This window comes from Aquila chrysaetos, chromosome 4 (genome assembly GCF_900496995.4).
Source record: "Aquila chrysaetos chrysaetos chromosome 4, bAquChr1.4, whole genome shotgun sequence".
NCBI lineage: Eukaryota > Metazoa > Chordata > Aves > Accipitriformes > Accipitridae > Aquila > Aquila chrysaetos.
In genome coordinates, this window is record NC_044007.1 from 22395404 (window position 1) to 22417864 (window position 22461).

At 36.7% G+C, this 22461-nt stretch overlaps 1 protein-coding gene across 42 annotated transcripts in view; it reads right to left on the reverse strand.

Annotated features, from left to right (window-relative positions):
• The window catches only part of RIMS2 (regulating synaptic membrane exocytosis 2), a 486153-nt gene that overhangs the window by 441305 nt on the left and 22387 nt on the right, over nucleotides 1–22461 (reverse strand). The gene's annotated exons all lie outside the window — the stretch shown is intronic.

A 22461-nucleotide genomic window follows, 5' to 3' on the forward strand; every position in this document is an offset into this window, starting at 1 on the left:
AAAAAGCTATAATTAAAAAAATATGAAAAGTGACATCTAAAAAAAGTATAATTGTATTCATTGGCAGTTACTTAAAAACCTCAGAGTTCAACTCAAACTCCCATAAAAGGAGCACTTAAAGTTTAAATGTGTTTAAATACTATTTAAAATATTTGGAAAATGCTAACCACTTTCCTAAATACTAGTTGAAGTTAAAAGAATTACCAAAGAAGGTGGTCAACTAATAATTTAAAAAATATATATATGTATGATATGCAAACATATCTGTGGAATGGCCAACGTAGTCTTTTCTGTTATGAAATTTCAAGTAGACAGGAGATGTAAGCTACTTTTCATAAAATGGAGAGGCATAGCAGCATCTCTGATGACACTGTTACAATTAACATATGTTATCTTAAATTGTCATCTCCATGATAACTACACAAAAAATATATTCTGGTTGGAATGTCAATGACTACTTAAAAGATATATAGCTCTTTAAATATAAATCAATTGACTGTGGATATGGCAAGTCATTTTTAAAAGAAACAAAACACGAATTCATTACCATTCATCCCCCAAGAAAGAAGGGCAAATTCCCTATAATCATTTTTGGAAGGAATTATATCCTAGGATTCGTAGCCTTGTATACAATTGATAGCTTAGAGCTTTTTAGGACTCAGAGACAAAAATCTTAACTGCAATAGCCTTAGACTTTCCAGGTTTCTAATTTAAAAATAACAGCACTATTTTATCCATGTCTGTTTGATATTTCTTACTATATCAGGGACATATTCATATGCTGTGGCCATAATATAAACATGGCTGTCAGACAAGCAATTACACAGGTCTTAAACAAGGCAAGTCTAAATGAGTCTTCAAGAAACAGAATAACTGCCCAGTTAGATTCCCAACAAAATTATTATTTCTCTGCTTTATGATAGTACATAGAGGCCAGACAACCCCCTCCCACCATTTTTATGTTAAAGTCCATACATACAGCGAGAGAGCTGGAGAGCTCTGTTTCCGAGTAAGTTGAAGGTCATGCTCAAAGACTGCAAATGTTTATGAACATGCTTAACTTTACACAAGTCTCTGCACAGGCAAGGACTAAAGGCAAAATTTAGTGACTACCATGCTACCATTCTTACAAGGCTTTAAAATTACCCCAAGAAAACTATTTAAAATGTCTAAATTATGCACTAAGTACAGTTAATGAAGTTAACTATCCTCAAAACAGAATCCACACACTTCAAAAATTGACCAAGAAACTGTATAGATCTAGCCAACAGAAGAAAATGACACTGCTCTTCTGAACTTCTGACTCCTCCATGAATTTGGGTACCTGACTGAGGCCTCTCTACACATTTGAAATTATGTGCAATAGTACCATGAATTGTATTTTCACAGAATATTCTTGGAGAAGTCAGAACCTAACTGAAAGGATTCATTCTTTTTATAAACGTGGTATTGACCTTTTAGATAATAGCTTGAACATCCAGAAATGAAAGTAACAGAATGGAAATCCAGACCTTTTTACACTCCCAGATGAAGCTTGTACCTGTAGGACTAAAAAGCCAGGCTCTCCAGCTTGCTTTCCTGTCAGCCTCTGAGTTTTTCTGCATTGTCTGCATAATATCATAGGTTCAACACCTGGGATAATGAATGTCCTATCAGACTTTTCACCTAATTCTTGTAGGAGGTGTGTGTCTCAAACATCCCAGGTGGCAGGTTATGGAGCAAATCCTACTGGAAGCCATGTCCAAGCACAGGAAGGACAGGAAGGCCAATGTGAACATGCCTGAATCACCTGATTGCCTTCTGTGATGGGATGACTGGCTGTGTGGACAACTGAATGTAAAGGCTTGTGACCCAGTCTCCCATGGCATCCTCATAGCCAAACTGGAGAGACATGGACCGGACAAGCAGATGAAAAATTGGTTGGACTGCCAGGCTCAAGGCATAGTGATCAGACATTGAAATCCAACTGGTAGCCAGGAACTAGTGATGTTCCCCCAGGATCAATCCTGAAGTCAACACTGTTTATTATCTGTATTAACAACATGGATGGTGTCCACCATCAGCACATTTGTGGATGATACCAAATTGGAAGGAACAAGGGGAATCTGTCAATATATCTGTCAAGGAGGGCAGGACTGTTATGCAGACAACATCTAAGGTCTGGAAAAATGGCTAACAGGAACATTATGAATTTCAACAAAGATAAGTTGAAAGTACAGCATCTTGGAAGCAACTCATGGCACAACTAGTTAGAAAGCAGCTTTGCTGAAAAAATACATGGAAGCCCTAGTGGAGAAGCCAAACAGGAGTCCTCAGTATGCCTTGCAGCAAAGGCCAAACACATCCTGGGCCGTATTAGTAGAAGTTTAGCCAACAGGCTGACAGAAGTGATTATTCTCCTCTACTCAGCACTTATTAAACTACACCTGGAGTACTGTGTCCAGTTTGGGGCTCACCAGTGAAAGAGAAACATTGACATACTGAAGCAAGTGCAGCAAAGAGCCACCAAGATGGTCAAAGGTCTGGAGCACATTATGTACAAAAAGACGCTGAGAGGCTATGTAGCCCTTAAGAAGAGAAGAAAGTCAAGGGGAGGTCTTACTGCCTAATGGAGGGCACAAAAAAGATGGAGCCAGACTCTTCCTGGAGGTGCACAGGTATAGGTCAAGAGGTGGCAGACAACTTGGAACAGGGGAAATTCCAACTATGCATAAAGAAAACATCTCATATTTTGAGAGTGGTCACATAGCAGAAGGCGTTGCCCAAACAGACTGTGGAATCTCAGTCCTTGGAGATGTTCAAAATTCAGCAAGTTCCTAAACAACTTCACCTACTTGATCTTGCCTTGAGCAGGACCACTAGATGACCTCAAGAGGTCCCTTCCAACCTGCATGATCTTATGACACTATGAAATAATCTTCTATTGTCTGAGCTTGTATTCTGACCACCTTCTCTCGTTCCCTTATAAAAAGATAAGATGTTTTCAATTAAATATAGCCACATTTGCTGTGTTTTATGACAAACTCAAAGCCATAGGTATTCATAATGTGAGCTCACTCTATTTCTGATGACACTCAGACAGAGTTTAGGAACTTCTCTGACTGGTTTTTGTATTATGACAAGCTGAATATCCTGTTTCTTCATGCTAAGACTTCTGTGCACATGCTAGGGCCCAAACTTAGACATGCAAGGAGCTTTAGAACAAATACCTGGTTGCATAGCCATGATTAGGTGTATGCCAGAAGATAAATTTCTTTGACATCTGGATCTTACATATGTTCCTAAGACTGTGAGTAACCTTAGCAATTTTAGAGATTATTCACTTTACTAAAGTTAAGCATGGCTGTTCAAGGCAAAGTAGCACATTAACTGTTTGCTGCTAGCATCAGTGTTGTTTTGATCCTATTTCAAACAGAAATGGCTCATTCCACAAACAAGTATCAGCTCCACTTTTTATATTACATTTCATTCTGTCATCATTCATTACACTGCCCATTCATTTGCAAATCTTAATGCAGTTTACAAAATCAAATATTTGAATAAGGATTCAAAGAAGCTTCTGTACAAATACGATTTGCCATTTGGCTAAATGATAGATAAGTACTAGTGTAAAAAAAGAGTAATTATGATTTTCATTTAAGTAAATACTGTCCAAAAAAGAGACAAATTATCAGTTCAGCTTTGTCATCTGAAAAGCTGAAACAGCAAAATCTATGCATGTTCCATTTTTGTGATTGTTGGAACTTATTACAAAATGTACTAGCTGTAAAAAAAATTAAATAGGGTAATAAATATTTGTACTGAAATGTGCAAACACAGTTCCTGTAATTGTTCTTACCTAAAGCAAAACACGTCTAACAAGCAACTATATCAAGCAAAATGACAGGTGGTTTCTGATAGATGCCATTGATCCTTCTTTGTTTAATAGAGAACAAGCTGTCACTAAGTGACAAAGTGAACATAATATTCATAGAGACATTTAGGTTGGAAAAGACCTTTAAGATCATCGAGTCCAACTGTAAACCCAACACTGCCAAGTCCACCACTAAACTACATTCCTAACATTTGCTTTTTGAAGGATTTACCACCAGTGACAAGTTGACTGGCTACTTTCATTTTTTAATTATTTTTAATATTTTCAAATCATACTGTAAAAAAGGGGTAAATTCATCCTCTTGATGTCATGGATACCAAACAGGCATTTCCTCTTCTTCAGTTCACAGAATTTATCTAAGACATTTCAATGAATTGATACATAAAAGATGTCTTCCTTTCTAATAGAAAACATGAGAGTTACAGTTCCAACAGTTGTCCCACCATGAAAAGTCATTCAAACCTGGGGACTAAAACAAGCAGGCAAATAAAACATGCCCAGGAAACATGCATCTGAAAGAGTATGTTTCACAACTTTTCCTCTTGACCAAAAATTTGAAAAACTATGTGTATACATTAATACACATTTGGAAAACAAGAGATCATGGGATGTGTATTGATAATAGCATGATTACTAGCTATTGTCAATATTTCTTCTTAGTTTTGCAACAAAAGAAGACAAATTCTGCTAGTCCTCAAACCACAAAGTTTAATATCCAAAAATAAGGGGAAGATACAGCAGACTAGTTATTTCTAGCCAGCTCTCATAGCCAAAGTTTTTAACACAGACTACTACAAAAATTCTACAATCTGTTATACAGAAGTTAGACCATATGGTCATAATGACTCCTCTTTAGGACGAGCTCTTCAATGCTTTAAAATGTATGACTGAACATTTTAACTATGAACTATTAGGATGCATGCTGAATTAAGTTTAAGACAGCTTGAAACATTTTGAGTAGAACTGACCAGTAACAGGAATTTTTAATTTCTTTCTGAAAAGAAAGCCTAAAATGTCACATAAAAAAAATTTCTTAACTATAGCAAATAGTGACTATTGTTTCATTAGCATTCTTTTTTTAAATAAGGTAAAAAAAAAATTCTATTCTCTCCTACAATAGCAAGTCATTCTTCATTTTCATGATGATTTAGTGACCACGTACAGATAGACTGATCTTTCAGTATGAATCTAATACAGAAGACTACTTAGAAATAATGACACTGGTAGGTAGAATATTTAGACGTTATCATAAATAAATAAATCAGCACAACTATTCCCCTCTAAATATTTGGTTGAATTAACTTATTTCTATGAAATGTTTTTAGTTCCACTAAAATGTATTTAATTTTGCTTTGAAAATGTTTATAATATGAAACGGAAATTAGCAAAAAAATTTAACAACACCACTTTCAGTAAGCAATTATTACACTATATATGATTAATGTATACATTATTTTATTCTTCCTTTTCATTTACATGTACAAAAGTAAAAAGAAGGAATTCTCAAGGTTGAAAAAGGTCAGCTTGCATCAATGCAGTCATGGGGTTTTCTCTGCCTTAAATAGGAGGTTAATGTGACATCCTAACTGCCACAATGATAACTGTGGGTTAAAACAAAAAAGCTTTCTAAGTTTAACACTAGTTTACAAAAGAGTCTGTCAAGATTTGGAGACCTAAACTTCAACTTAAAATACTAGCTGGGTTATTGTATTGGAAATGTGCCTCTTGAAGTCTCCGTTGGTCTGTCACTGTGCTTCATTCCTAATGAACTCAGGATATGAAGACGTTGAACAAGAAGGAATCCTACTTTTGCACTAAATCAGCAATCTTGCATATTGAATTACTATAAGGACTCTTAAAATGTCAAATATCTTTGAACAATTAATATTGACAGGAAAAGATACAAGAAGCAGATAAAGTAAATTAGCAACTGAAGAAAACTTTCCTTTCAAAAAATACTTCTATCACCAAAGGACAGTGTGTTAATGATGAACGGTAAACTAATCAGAATATCATAAATTAGCCTTAAATGATGGAAAAAAAATACCAATTGAAGAATGGGCTATGTTGGATTATTTATTTAGTCATCATTTGCCAGGACAATTTGCCATCCCCTCATCTCCTGCGGCCCAATAAAACAACAGTAACAAGCATTTATTGGCCTGATCCTAAGAAATACCCCAGCCAGACCAAAATTTTTAAAAAGGCATCTCAAGCAGCTACTTGTAAATCACAGAAAAAAAACTGGAAGGCAAGACTCAAAACCTGTCTCAACAGTTCTTTTTCTTCTTTGCCTTTTATTTCCATTTCCCTCCCACTGCCACCACCAGATCAGAAACTTCCTTCCTAGCCACAGCCCCACGGCTGCAGCACCCCCATGGGCCAACGGTGAGTAAGACAGCTAAAAGCAATGACTTAACTACTTCAGGCTAACAAGACTTTGTGTTCTGCCTGTACTCCTCCAGCAGTGAGTTGCAAACAAAAATTAATACAAAGCTACATCTTTTCTCTTGCTTTCTTTTGCCCTCTCTTCATGTTTTCTTTTACCCTCCCTTTACGTGTGTTTGTCGGTAAAAGGAAGAAGAATCAAACTAACAATGGTAGCTAAAGCCCATCTGGTCTAGTTCTTTTCTTTTTCCTGATGGGACATCTAAAGACTGTCAGATGTTGTGAAAAAGAGTTTTCTTTTTAAAAAATCCCTAGCTAGCATGAAAACATTAAAATGGACTGTTAAGAAAAAAGTGTTATTTAGCATTTTACACTTTTAAATGTTTTAATTGTTTTCCTTCGTTTCCTGTCATTTAATCAAGAGTTTTTAAGAGATTTTTTCGTGGTCATCCTTTCCATAGGATTAAGCAGGCCCAGGTCTCTTTTCTCAAAACTTTGAATTTCTTTTAGCTGTTCAGCAATATAAAGCTATGCTGTTAAACTATTTGCTGAAGTCATTCATCCCCTCAAAACTGGCAGACTATATCACTCCTCTATCGCAGCTCAGCTAGTCTATTATTATTAATCTGCACTCTGGCAGCCTCCTGAGTGTTAAATGCTATATGAAGTGTAAGACAGCATGACCTCTCCTACACCAAATCAGAATTTTCAATCACTAAACAAAAAAAGACAGGGGAAAGTAATACAATATACAAGTTAATAATACCATATACACACAGGGTAGGTAACCACCATGAGGTCAGAAGCACACCTTGCTAAAACTCGAGGCTTTTGTAAGGTCAAGCAGCAAAATTATTAGTTTCACAATTCTACTTGAGAAAAACCAACACAATTTAATGAACAAAGAAGTGAACTGGAATTTATTTTCCTAACTATCAATTACATTGTGATCCAGCAAAGTTACTGGTTCGCTGCAAAGACAGAAAGGCCCACGAACTACAGCTATTTAAGCCTTCCATTTTACCAACTGCTACAATGTTAACATTGTGTTCAAATAATCTGTTTTCACGCTGATATAAAGACAGAGTAAATGGCAAATACATAATGTTTTTTAATTTTTATATAAATATTAAGTATACTTTAAAAAGTTAAATGCCACTTTCCATCTCAGAAGAAAATAACTAAGGTCATCCTTTGATTTACTGCCAAAACTTTTCAACACCATTTAAGAGATTATTTAGAATCTTAGAAAGAAAATCTACAAATTCATCTAGCAGGAAATGCTGGTTCTTTCTGTGCTTTAGGCAGGCTGTGTGCATCACAGCTGAGATACAGCACTGCCCTCCTAACCAGGAGCCACCACCAATGGGAATGACCATTCCTCATCCACACTCTATTGTGCACATAAATACACTCCAAGTAATACAGAGCCTCTATAGTCACAGGCTGGCGTGGAGAATGATGCTGATACATTTTATAAAAGTAATACGTCAGCAAGCCAATTATTTTATCCCATGTTTACACCAGTCAAGCTAGACGCTCTCTCAACTTCAAATCAGATTATATCCACTTCACTTAGCATACTTAAAAAAAAATCCTCACTACTGTATTTGCCACTTTTTCTCTGCTTTGTACTCCTTAATAACATGAAAGAAAATGTTACATAAAGCATAAACAATTCATGTATCAAATGCAGACAATTAAGCAAACTATCCTACCTAGTCTCAATAAAAGCTAATTTCAGGATGTAAACATGTCATCAATGCATAGTTAAAAAACAAATTTAAATTCTCTTTTTATGAATTTAAGTATCAATTCTCTGTAATATGTGAGGCATCCCAGTTTTGTAGTACAAGTGTACATTCACAGACAACAAGCTTCTGATTCTCCCACAAATACATTTACAAAGAAAAAAAAAATTTCCTTTACACTTGAGAGTTGTTCTAGAGTTCTCCCAGTGCCGCCAGAGACCATAAAAGAGAGCAATTTTTTGTCTACAGTGTATAAAATAAAAAAAAAAAAACTTAAAATTACTGGATTAATATGTTCCTTTTGTGGTTTTAAGTCACGCTCCTACTTTAATAAGTACATTTTCATGAATTTTCACCTCCACTAATATCTCCAAGATAGCACTGTTCTGACAATGAAATAAATTTTATTTCAATTTACTGGCTAATTTTTCACTGTGCTATATTTTACGTTACCTTTAACCTCTATTCATTATTAGCAGAATTATTTACCAAAATTCCTTTTCCTGATATCTGAATATTTTTATGATGAAGAACATAAGGGGAAAAAACCCCATCAGTTTAATTAGCAACTATGAAGCACTAAGATTTTGTTTCGCGGGGGGCGCGGGGGGGGGGTCTTTTTTCTGCTTTCTGAAAGGTGATACATTTAAACACATGTATGTGGAACTCCATACTGTCATTCATGTCATACTTAGCCATTTTTCAAAGCATAACCACATGATGGGTTGCCTTTACCCTCTACTGTTCTCATATACTGTACTAAAGACATAATATTTCATACAGAAAGCACCAGCCCCTATATCCTAACAAATGTAAAATTAACCTTATTGAGGTTTTAGAGTAGATTCTGGATTTTATTTTTAGCAATGTGTGTGCCATACTTTCTCATAAATTATTTTTCAGTTCAGGTAGGTATAGGTTAATGAATATTGCTCTTTATTAATAGACAAGGATGACCATGCACTTCCCATTATAAAACACTGGTTTGAATTGCATAAAACTTTGTCACTTTTCAACCATTTGGCCTGACATTCTACATCACAGGTTTTACTTCATTCTGCATTTCTTTAATAACCTCTATAAAGGTTTCTCTATTTACAGAAACAAGCTGCAAGAGAACAAACTGCTTTATTTTCCAAAAATGACCACAAAATCTGATTACATCATACTGAGCAACATACTTTGGAGGAAGGCCTTAACATTTGAAAAAGGATGTGCCATTGGTCATCATATGGAAATCAAGCAAAAAAAACTTTGGGAGCAACTTCGGATCAAACATACTAAAGAGAATTCTTAGATTTTAGAAGCCAAATCCTCCAAACATTTCATCTGCAAGGAGATTCTTCTAACCTGGGCTGAACAAAACCATATCTGAAATGATAGCTCTGAGCTTCTATGAGTCATATCAGATTTTGATCCAGACACTTGAAATGAGAATAGAAAGGCTCTTTCTCCTGAGCTCCTTGCTGGGATCAGGCATCTTACAGGAGATGCATTATAACCCTCTATAAATCCTAATATGTATTACACTTATTTCCCACCTCAGCTAAAAACAGAACCCACAACTATCAAGCATTCCTCTGCTAATACTGCTGACAGTCACTGGCAGCATATCCCATCATGCTCTTTCTATGCATTCAGGCAGAAACCAATGAGCAGTCACTGCTAACACTTTCTTAGCTCCTGTAACAGAGACAAGAGTGGTCACCCTAAAGGTTCCATCCTTATGAGGATCACTGCAAGGCAACCTGATGTGCTATGTTCACACATCATCACTTCTGTTTACAAAGTGAAGAACTGAAGAGTTAGAAAATACATTAGAAAATTAGCGTTGTTTCTGTGATCTCTACTTGGATTCTATGCATGTGTTACAATAATTACATGACCGCACATCGTTTTTACCAACGATCCTATGTCTCACTTAGCATAGTTCAACTAAGCAGCAGTTATTCAGTATTTTGTGTTCTTCTTGTTTCAGATCTCCTCATCCTCCCCATGCTGAATTTAATGTATACTATTCAAATCCAGCTCTCACCACATAATTCAGTATTTGCAATGGACTTTTCAGTTATTCTTGCTATTATAATCCGAACCTTTAAAAAAGAAAGGTTATTTATCACTAGTAAGAAATTCTTCAAGATATGTAATCCATAGACAGGTTCCCACCAAGTGTGAGAATCATATTTAAACATTCAAGATCAAGCTTTTTAGCTTGAGAGTTCACATGGATTCCACTATTTCCTGTGCTGCTCACCCACAGCTTTATGGCAAAACTTCTTTACCAGATGCTGCATCGCATTTGGAGGTCACTGAGGCATAATGCTTAGCAAGAGTCATTGATCTGCAGATCTCAAGGATGCAGGTTCTCTTTGCAGTTGATACTGTCATCACCATCTCAGGCAGTTGACCCTCACCCCCAGTGTAGCGAGCTGTTTCTTAGTGTTTTCATACCAGTCAAGAAACAATTCTGATAGCCTTTACTGTGAGGGTCTTCGTGTACCTCTGATTCAGAGACAGAAAGATAACAGTATTTTGTTTAACATACATAAAACATAAATTATTCTAGACACCCAGGATGGAAAGTGACGTCCAGGATGTGAAGCAATGTCTCAGTTCTAGAACAATATACATTAAAAAATGGAAGAATTATCTTAACTTAAAGAACACATTGGAACTTATCCTGGATCGCTTCCTACATGAAACCTTACTCAGAAAAACATCATATAGGGAGAATCATCCATGAGAGTCTTTCTACTTTTCAGGCAAAAATGGCAGCCAACAGAAAAGATGTGGTTGTCCAGAGATGAAGGAGTGACTTTATTGCCAGAGAATAAAACACAGTGAAGCACATGGGCACCAAATGAATCTACCATCACCATCAGTGATATCATTTATCAGTGTCTGAATGGCAGAGAAAGGTCACCTCCAAGTACAATAGTGAAAAAATTACTCATAATGAGAACAGTTGAGGAACTGGAAGTAGAACAAAGGAATGTTGCTACAGTCTCGCAACCACCTGAGTAGCCATGTGTCACAAGTTAAAGAGGTTTCTTTGTTCCATGCAAATTCACCACTAGATTCTGAATAATCCCCAATTCTCATATCTCTGTAGTGGAGCTTTTAGAAAGGAACTCTGCAGGTGTACTGGGTCTGTCTGGGATGGAGTCAATTTTCTTCATAGCAGCCTGTATGGTGCTGGGTTTTTTTTTGCTTTGTGACTAACAGTGTTGATAACGCACCAGGGTTCTGGCTATTGCTGAACAGTGCTTGCATCAAGGCTTTTTCCCAGTCTGTCCCTCCAGAAGTAGGCTGGGGTTGGCAAGAAATTGGGAGGACACACAGCTGGGATAGATGATCCAAACTGATCAAAAGGATATTCCATACCATATGACATTTTGCTGAGCAATAAAAGCTCAAGGAAAGGACAAGGAAGCAGGGATAGTCATGGTTATGGAGTTTGAACTGTTCTGTGTACTGAGGCCAAGCTTACCAGAAATTGGTTAAACATCTGCTTGCCAGTGGGAAGCAGTGAATAAATTCCTTTGCTTTGCTGGCATATGCAGCTTTTTCTTCACCTCTTAAACTGTCTTTATCTTGACACCTATTAAACTGTCTTTATCTTGATCCACAAATCTTTTCATGTTCCTTTTATTTTCTCCCCATCCCACAGGAGAGGGGAAGGCACGAGCAGCTGTGCTTAGCTTCTGGCCAGCGTCAACCCACCAAAGCAGAAGAGGAAGAGCTTCCTCTAGTGCCTCTGTGCAATGGGAAAGACCATGATATTAAGGTCAAAATGATGTTCTAAAGACCAGTCCTGAAGATGATACACACTAGGTAATAGACTAATTTTGAAAATTCCTTTCTTGTTCAAGCACAAGTCCAGAGAGAAACCCATCTGACATTCTAATTAGATTGACCTAAACTGCCAGATTGGAAGTTACATCTGAGTGAAACTCTCAGACAAGTTGTTTTGAGACTTTTTTGCAGTTCCTTCCTATTTCTGAGCTCAAACGTCTGGCAATCACTACAGTTCTTTCAAACATGTCTTCACCCAGACAGACATCCAAGAAGGTAAGAATGGCTGTCTGACAGAAGGATGCTATACTGCATGCCAAGCAAGGCCTGAAGCCAGAGGACTTTTTTAAGAAGCAGCTTTGTGAAGAAAATGAAGTCCATTAAAAAGTTATAAGAAATGAACTTCCCCCTGAATACAAACAGCCAGGAAAAGAAAAAAAAAAGTAAATAAAATGTAAGTAAATAAAGCAAATACAAACAAAACAAAAAAAAACTATAGAAGAGTTCAAAACAAAGAGAAGCTGTTCCAACTTAAACATATGGCATCCAGGATGTGCCTCATTCATTTGCATTTCTGAGGAAAGTATATGGGGCTGAATAGGAGTATGGTGCACAGAAATGACTAAGGATAACAAAGTTCTTGAGACCACTGTAAAAATCACTCAGTCAATATTAGCAACTATAGAATCATAAACTAAAAGGCAGTAACCGTTCCATCAGTCATCAGTATTGCTCTTTACTGTGTACCTACAGATACGATGTTTAGCCTTGTTTTGAAAGAATCAAATAACAAGAGTTCTGGCAATCCCTGTACCAGACTACCCCATAGAGTAATAAGTCCTCATTCCCAGAATATTTTTGTTAAAAATGTGTACTTGTTTTTACTTCTTCTCCTTGATTTGCTTCTAAAATTGTGCTGACTGCTATATTCTTCCCCTTTTACTATCACTAAACCCTGCAATAACAGGAAAAAATAAAAGAATTCACATTGTTGATCCTTTCCCAGGTTCTTGTAAACAGCTTCGTAGTTCCCTGAACAACTTTTAACCCATCAATTTACTTCTCACCAGGGACCTTAAAAGTGAATGCAATATTCTAGCAAAGGTCGTACAGAAGGTAACAGGAGAGGAATGGTAACATCTCCAAAAGAATGGAAATTAATTCACACACTATGCCTGCATTAGGAATGTTTTTCATGGATAGGAATTCTAGTATACAACTGAAAAAAATCTTACTAATTAAAAAAACCTGTTATAAGAGAAAGACTATACTTGAAGAAAATAGTCCTTTCTACTGAACATGCTATCCTGCTTTAAAAGTTTAAGTGTGTCTCCATTCATAGTTTTGCCATCACAGCAAGTTGTTAATTACATTTTTATACCACTATTTATGCTGGTAAAAATCTCGCCTAACTGTCCCAGTGATGCTTGGGCTTCTAAACGCTCAGACTACTTTTGCGAAGTTACCTCTCCTTCTGGTTGCAAAAGCAACTCCATGTTTGCTGGGCACTCAGCAGACAGGCCTACCTTGTGTCTGCCTCTACCTTAAGTCTGCTTAGCAGTTGCAAGATAAAGTCAGACTAATTAAAGTTAAAAAGTAAGTCAAACTAATCTTTGTCTTTCAAAATCTGTTGATTCTCAAGGAGGAAAAAAAAAACCAAAAGCACACCAACTAGACTTAATTTGTCTAGATTTCCGTAAACTTTTAAGCTATGCCACAGGGAAATTACTTGCACCAGTCAGGAACTGGCCCAAAAAGATATTGTATCCTATTAAAAGAGGAAGCATTCAGGTGAAGAAACATAAATAGTAAAGTTCCTCTAGAATTTACCTTGGGAAGAATTTTTTAAAAATTTGTCATTAATCTCAGAAATAAAAGTCGGAGCACAATGCGTATTTTTGCTGACACCCCGAAGTAAGGCACACCATTAGAACTAAGGCAGACAAACACTTTGTACAACATAAACTAACTGACATGAAGTAAAACCACCACAGAAGTGGGATGAGAGCCTGTATGGCTGTGTCACATGGAGCTGGGACCACTGAAACAGTCGTTACTCTCCAGGGATCGCCCCAGGACTCACCTCTGACCTGCAGCCTCACACAGCTGCTGCCACCAGCCTCTGAAGAACCTTCCAGAAGGGCAGGCTCAGCCCACACAGTAATACCCAATCATCAGTCGCCACAGCATCTTGAGCCAATCAGAATGAGGCCTTCCCTCCCCACACCTGTAAGTGACAGGGTCAGGGTCCACTGAGGTGTCCTGGCAGTGGAGCTGGGGAGGTGGTGGCAGCAGTGGCTGCGGTGGCGGCAGCAGTGGCTGCGGTGGCGGCAGCGGCTGCCGCCACCGCAGCAGCAGCACCACCACCACCGAGGACTCCGGGCAGCGAGGCGAGGGCACCCCACACCCCCGCACCCAGACTGCCCTGGTCAGCCTGACCTCTTCTGGGACTGTGCTCTCTCTCTTCACAGGAGGCTGTGTGAGGAACTGTAGCACTGACCTCCAGCTTTGCTCCCGGCCGTGCCATCCACCCTGCAGAGCAGGGTGGTTGTGTCACTCATTAACGTTAAATGTATCTGTGATTAAGTGCGTGGCTGGTGTTCAAGTTCATTCAGTCTCCATGCTCCCATTTCCTTCTTGAACTGCTACAGACAGTTGTGCTAAATACAAGATCACGCATTTAAGAAGCCAATATATAAAAGGCATTCAAGTTCACAGAATGACTAGGAATGGCCAGTAATTAGCAGAATAAAAGAGGAGAGCAACTGGAGAAAGGGAACCAGTCCAGCCACTTCTGCTAAAGGAAGGAGCGCTAATACCAACACACAGATCCTCCTAAAACTTCGTCTTGAACACACATGGTCCTGTTTATCCCTCTTCAAGAAAGATGAACTTATACCTGAAGAGTTAGGGGGATGATTAGGGAATAGGGAGCCTAATTTAAGAAACAGGATGAGAAATTTGAACTGTAGCAAAATAGGTTAAAAAAATGGAGTAAAAGTAGTAGCAAATATCAGAGAAGGAAGAAAAATGTTAAAGAACAGGTATAGATCATCTGGGACTGGTTTAAACAGGAAATTAGAAGATGGTTTCTGGCTCTAAAGAGAGCAGTATACTAGCACACCTTCAAAGAAGAAAAAGTGAGAGCAAAATACAGTTAAACTAATCAAGCTCTACCTTTAAAGTAGTTATGAAATGGACTATTAAGACATGCTTGTCTGAGAGGTAGAGTTTGGACCTGGTGACCTAAGAATCATTCATTCCTTCTAGGGACTCATCTTCCATTCAGCTACACACTAAAAAAAACAGGGATGAAGAATAATTATCAGTTTTCCTTTTAAAAGCAAAACAATCAATGATTTTTTAATTATGACATTGGTACTAAACATGCGTATACCAGTAGCAACTTGGCATTTCTTCCCTTTGCCTCAAACACTTCCATATCTTTATATGTGCATATGCCCCACACATAAAAATATCTACATTTTCAGTAGTTGGTGATAAAGGTGCCTTCGATATTGAAGCTTACTAGTAAGACTTGGAAAATAGTCTTCAGTAAGTATTCTGTGTGTTATGTGGAATCCTCTGGCTTGTAGGAGCCTTGTACATTTTTCAAGCAGTGCACTCACAGAACAGAGTGCAAATGCAGTACAGTAGGTGCTTATAAACTTCCCAAAGCTATCAGGAAAAACTGTAATGCCAAATTTTCTAAATGTTACAAAAAAACCCAGAGATGGAAATGGCTATTAAAGATTTAAATAAATAAATTTAAAAACATTAACACCTGGCAAGAACAGCACTCCATCTGTTCTGTTATCTAAATTATAGTCACATATACCATTTTAACAAGATTTCCAGGTAAGTAAATAGATCTCATACTATGACCATATACACATATATCTATATTCTCTAAATTGTTCCAATTGGCACTGCTTTATTCCTTTTAAGGCAAACTATAAATTCTTTACAAAAATTCTGAACAAAAAAGATGGCAAGTTTTATTACATAAGGTTATAATCTCATTTAGACCACATTTTCTACAATTTCTCTTACATTTGCATATATAACTATTACAGTCTAACATATAATAATAAAATTCTGTCTTGTAGTTCTGAGGTGCAAAAAGATTTAAGTTCAGTAACTGGAATATTAGAAGGCAGATGAATAATATTTATATTCAAATCAACTTCTGATATTATCAATTTAATAAAATTATCAAACTACAGGAACTCCTTATCTGTACTGAGGACAAAACAAATCTGAGAAAACCTTCATATGGGGCATTAAAAAGTTTTAATTAAAATATATGGGTTTAATCCTGTATTTAGTGCATTCTCAGTTTAAAATGGCAGTTCTCAAAGCTTGGATATTGTCATCTAAACCCAAGGCAAATATGAAAAAATAAACTTCAGTGAAAAAATTCCCCAGTGGTAAAAAGCTACTGGAATTTGTAGCTGATTGAGAAGAATTGTAAGAAATCTTAAAAGACTGAACAGACAGGTAACTAAATGTTAGATAATATTCACTGTGGGTATGTACAAAGTAATGCACGTGGGAAAAATAACCCTAGCTACAGATATAAAGCTCGCTAATAAATTAGGTATTACGTTTCAGGAAATAAAACTTATAGTAGTGGTCAAAAAAAGCAAAAGCAATAACTTTGGGGGTTTATTATGAAAGACAATCTATTACTGTATCACTTGATAAAAATATGGTATGCTTGTACCTTTAACCTCTCAGTTCTAGTTACCACCCCTCAGAAAGAATAAAATTTATTCAAAAAAAACAGCAGCAGAAAACCAGAAAAACAGAAGCAGAAAATTATTTCCATATTGGAAAATCTATACGTGATCCTTTTAAGGACCCAAGATCAAACTGAGATAAACTGAGATTGTCTAAACCATAAAAAGAAGCAATTGAGGGGGAATATAACAAAAGTCTATCCAAACACAATGAATGTGGTCATGGTGAATATGGCTTCACTACCTTCCTCAGAGAAGTAGAGCTATGTGGTGCCTACTAGACTTATGAAGTAGCAAATTTAAAAATAAATAAAACTGAAGGGTTTTCTTCCACACTGCTTTCATTCATTCAGTTGGGAACATGATACACAGTATGTTGTTGAAACCACAGGTATGAATGGATTCAAAAAAGATTAAGAGAAATTTATACAACAGATCATCAGTACCTCTCATGCCCAGTGGTGTGAGTACAATACCCAGCTCAGCAAGTCCTAGATTCTGGCAAAAAAAAATTCTGAATAAGGATAGCTATAAAAATGCTCGTTGAGATATTCTTTCCTAAACATTCATGCCTGGCCACTGTCAAAGATACCGGCCTCGATACCAGTCCAGGGGGACCAATTTGGTAGTTTGTACATTTTAATAATTCAGTTTGTCATTCACAAAAAAAAAAAATTTTGTCTTTCTTTTCTGTTATTGAGAAGGTGAGACAAAACAAGGTATTTATTAAATAAATTCAAAGAGATTTACAGTGCACAGGTAATCCAGATCATTCCCCACTCTGCAATGAACTGTAAAACCAGTGTAGTTCAGCCTCCCTAACGGTCAAGATGGAGACTTTGTTCCAACTCTTACAGAAAACCTAGAAAAAATGCAGAAAAAAATTATTTTTATTCCAGTTTTGCAGGGAGAGGGGGGAAAGACACATCTCCTCTAGTATTTAAAGATTAGTTCCTGAATTACACTACTTACTGGCTTATTAAGTCAGGTTACTAAAGATGAGGGAAACAATAGTTTCCTTTACTGTTTCAATTCCTGATGTCTCTGACCTTTGCAATATGTACATCAAGTTATGTATCAGAAGACTCTAAGAAAGGCATAGTGCACTGTTTCTTTCCCAGCACATTTATCAATGAACAGTCAATAATTACATAGTACAGAATTTCAAATACTTATCAACATACTAAATCACATGTCTGTCTGAACCTCATTTTATTATTGCCCATCCACAACTTTCTCAAGAGAATGGCAAACTTAGTGCCTCATATTCCCGTGGAAGTTGAAAAATACTTACTTCTTCACCACTATTTGTGGTGAAAAAATTAAAAGTCTAAGGATGCACTCACATGACATCTCTGATGTTGAAGGTTGTTAATCTCCTTAGTACATGACTGTATCATTTACTGAAAACCCCCTGTGGCCCCAAATCAAAACAAACTCTTATTTGCTTCTTCTGCAAAACCCCAGTTTGTCTGATACGTCTGCTATGTTCTGTACATTTCTATTGGATAAAAGATCATTCCATAACAAATAATATTCCAGATACTATGTGTTTTAAAAATAATTTTAAAAAATCAATATCTATATCCGCAGCTTCATCCAACAGGTTTCACATTATTTTTAATTCTATTCCTCACCAACCAGTAGAACAACAGGGGCTAGTGTTACACACCTGATACCAAACTTTATTGCAAGCTACATGACTCATGCCCAGTAAACAGATCAATTGAAAGGTATTACAAAATGTAAAACATATTTGGTTTGCAAAATCACTTTGGTTGCGGTGCCCTCTTGTAAAGCTAACTGTAGGAAGTGAAAACAGTAGTCTTGAATTAGCATGCTTTTTCTCAGCATTCATTTACACATCTATGACTAATTTGCCTCATTAATTAATTCTTTGTGTCCCATCAACACCAGCTTCTTGTATGGCCCTTACCATAGCATATTCTGCAAAGTCTGAGAGTTGTCATAACATTTCTTCGTGTGCCATGCTCTGTAAAAAAGCCCTCTAGCTTACCGCTTAGATTTTTCGGTCTCTGACTCTGCTATATCCTTTTCCATATATTTTCTTCAACACTTCAGAAATCACTGTCCTAGCAACATTAAACCAAATTCCTACCCATGACAGTTGTCTCAGGCATGCATAGTAGTAAATGTGATTGCTTTCTGTATCTTCTTATACCCTTAGCTTGGGAAATGATTACTTATAAAAATCTCTTTAATATAAGAATATTTAATGTAATATGACCCTCTGTTTAACACAAACAGGAATTCCTACTGCTCCTGAGACACTTGAGCCTCATGAATTGACAATTTTTAATCCACAATTATTTTAGCATTTGAGGAAAATGTAATACCTTAGTTTATCACAGGTATTGCAAGCCTATGAAAGCAATCCCAACTCCCACATTTTGCATTTGCGGTAAAGACAGAACGGCTTTTCTGGTTCCTTAATCTGACAGAGGTACAACAGCGCACCCAATCTGTAAATGGTAGAATACACAAGTGAAGCTTGGTTCCTAGGGATCCCAGAAGTGGCAAAATAGCATTTTGGAAAGACCCACAGAGTCATTCAAACACAACTGGCAATGATCTGCCAGGGCTTGAGCAGTGTTGGGCTTTGGGTCAATAACATAAGGAAGAAAGAAAAGGCCAAACAAGAGCTAAATACAGGTATAGCTATAATAAATAAATAAAAAACCATGATAAAACATGCTTGGTGATTTCACATGGCCATATTACCAACAGACTTTCTGATCTGTGCCACTTTAAAAAAAAAAAAAAAAGAAAAGAAAAAAAAACCCCACACCTCCCTAAAACTCTCTTGGAAAGTGCTGAGAAGTCCTTTAAAATATATGTGCATAATATGGCACAAAATATTCCCGGCAGATGGTCATATAACTATTTGGGTGGCCTCTTTCCTAAATGTTCTGTAGACCAAATAGAAGACACCAGAGGAACACAAACTTAAATAGGAACCCTGATTTCAATACACACTCTCAAAAAGTAAGCCTGTAAAAATTTTATTATGCTAAAAATTGACAAAGATCTGATATCCACTGTTTCTTCATTCTCTGTCTGGAACAAATGGGCAGTGACTAGACTCTAAGAATGCAAAGCTTTTTGATTGGAAACCCAGAGATTTCCCACTGGTCTTCTGTGATCTTCTACTTTGTACTTGAAGGAAAAGGGTCTGCTTTTCAAAATGAGGACATGAGGAAATTTCAAATTTTCTCTTTATTCAGAATTCTCCAAATTTCTCTTTATGCAGCTTAATCTTCTGTCATCTAGTCCTTCAGACTCTTTGGACGGCCTGTCATTTTCTAACAGAAACTGAAAAAAAAGAGAATTTAAATAACCCAAATTTCCGAAGGACAGAAAGAACATGCTTTCAGTTCCATCACTATATTCTACTCCAGACAGAAGCCCTGAAAATCTTCTTGACAGACTTCTCATCTTTGAGGACAATGAGCTTTTGATGGTCAGGCACCATCCAGGCACAGAACACTCCCCAGAAAGTCCAACTCTTATTTAGAATGAGCAAGGAGTTCAAGATGGGAATAAAGGATCAAGCTAAAAGGTGAAAAGTCCAGTTTGATTCAAATTTCTCTCTATGATTTCAGTCTGCCATGGGTATCAGGTACAGAGACTGAAGCCATAAGCTTTCAGAACATCAAAACTGATCACCACACCACAAATTATTTCTAAGCTAATAAAAAATTCCTCCTCAGTTTCAAGGATCTTCAGAAAAAACAACCAACTCTTTCAAGAAAATGACTGTCCATCTGTAAGAAACAGTCTTGGCAAATTTGTTTTTATTTGCTATTTTATCAACAGTAACAGCACCATAGCGCTCCATGCTTTCACACAGATTTGCACATGTAGCCTGAAACAAGGAATAAATACAATTCTGGAAAAACATGCCATAGAATCATTCAGACTTGAACCAAGAATGGTGAAAAAGAGGGAAGTAGTTATATTCTCCCAAGTGCAACAGAGCCATTTGCTTCAGCCACAGGTCAAGCTTCAAGCTTTTTTCATCTGGAATGTTAAACAAACACAGGAGGAAAATATGAAAATAAAATCTTCCAGTTTTTCTTAGGATATAGTAATAATTTCCTCAATACCAGCAAGGGAAGTGAAAGTAGAATGTAATTTAGTCTTATAGTAAAGGTGTAAGACCACATCCTCAGCTAGTATAAATCAGCATCTTCCAAAATACTTTTCTGACTAGGTCACTCACTCTTCATCATTTGGAGCAATGTCCAAAGACAGTACAGCAGAAAGTGCATTTTTCTCCAAGCTGTTTACCTGTGAATAGCTCAGACACATTCCCCTTCTTATTCTCTTGGCTCTCCTTGTGCAGCTACCTATACTTTTTTTCAGAGATTGACCTCTGACTAAGAGGGCAGCTGTCTGAGCCTGTGGAAGTGCACCAGTAAAGTAGTCCTGGGAGAAGAGCCCAACGTGAAATTCAGGTGGTGGAGGAAGCTATAAACCAGGAAACAGAAGGGAGTTGTTCTCAGGCCCCAACATTTTCTAGAAAACTGTTCCAAAATTTTTCAAATTCTGACAGTTACAGTGACCAAAAAAAAAAACCTAAAAAACAAGTGAAAGTGTGAAATACTGCTTACTTTTTATCTTAATGTCTTTGAATAATATCCGGTGATAAACGGAAAAAGAAAGAAAAAATCCACCATGTGTCTGACTTCGTAATTAGCTCCAATTATATTTAAAGAAACTGATTAACAAAGATGCAGCCTTCAAAGAATTTTAAGGTTGAAATTGGTGTTAGTTCTGAGTGTTATTTACTATTCTCCTTTTTCATTTACAAATGTTTATTGTTGCCTCTTCATGTGTTCTCAGCATGAGCTCTCTTCTGGGTTGCCCAAAAATTAATGAAAGCAAAAAAGCATATTTAAGAGCAGTTCCTTTGGGGAATGTCACTCACAGTTACATTTTAACAAAACTTGCAGAAAGGCAAATAGTTACTACAAATTTTAGCATAATCCAGAGTAGACATGCACTTCTAAAACAACAAAAAGTCCTGTGAGCTGCCCCCAAATGCTCATAACATAAATTAGATAAGGAAGAATAGGGAAAGGTAGGCAATTAAATTTGTTCTCTATTATTCTCTAAGCATGGGACTAATTTAGTTTTCTGAGGAGTTAAACAAGTTTCTTGTTCTAAATGAGACAACAGAAGGCTATTTGTTAAGTGATAACAATAATTAGCAGTACATTTTGTTTGTTGGCAGTGCTGAATACACAGAAAAGAATATTTAAACACTATAGAATAGAGGTAATAATGGAGTTTTTATAACAGAGGTTTAGCCCACTATGCTGTCAGATTCATATAACAGTGAAGCGTTGGTTCAGCAAGAGATTTTAATCAAATAGATAAATAGAACAAAACCAATTTAACATTGTATGCCCATTCTGGGTGAAAACTGTTGGTTTATGTAGTTTCAGTAGTTAGTGGGGAGATTCCAGTCCCTAGTAAAGAGAGAGATAGTCAGAGTTAATAATAATCTCTCACTGTACAGATTAGCTAGGCTGAATTGTTTTTCTTACCCAAGAAACATGTCAGATCACACATTCATAACAATTCGATATTTTTATTCATTTTTCTGAGAGCACTCTTAAGGCATAAATATTGTTCTGTAACTATTTTCTGTAACTGACTGAAGAGTGAAAGGTAAAAGAGAGGAAGGAGTTACATTCATTTGAAATACCAAAAAAATCCAGACACGAGAACATTCAAAATCCACATACGGAAAGGAAGACACAAACCTAGCAGTGATTCCGTTTTATAGAAGAACGAACACCAAAAATTCAGAAATCTTCCACAAAGTGCAATTATTGTTTTCGACCTAGTTTAATCTGGAGTCTGGGTTTTGCAACAAGCCACC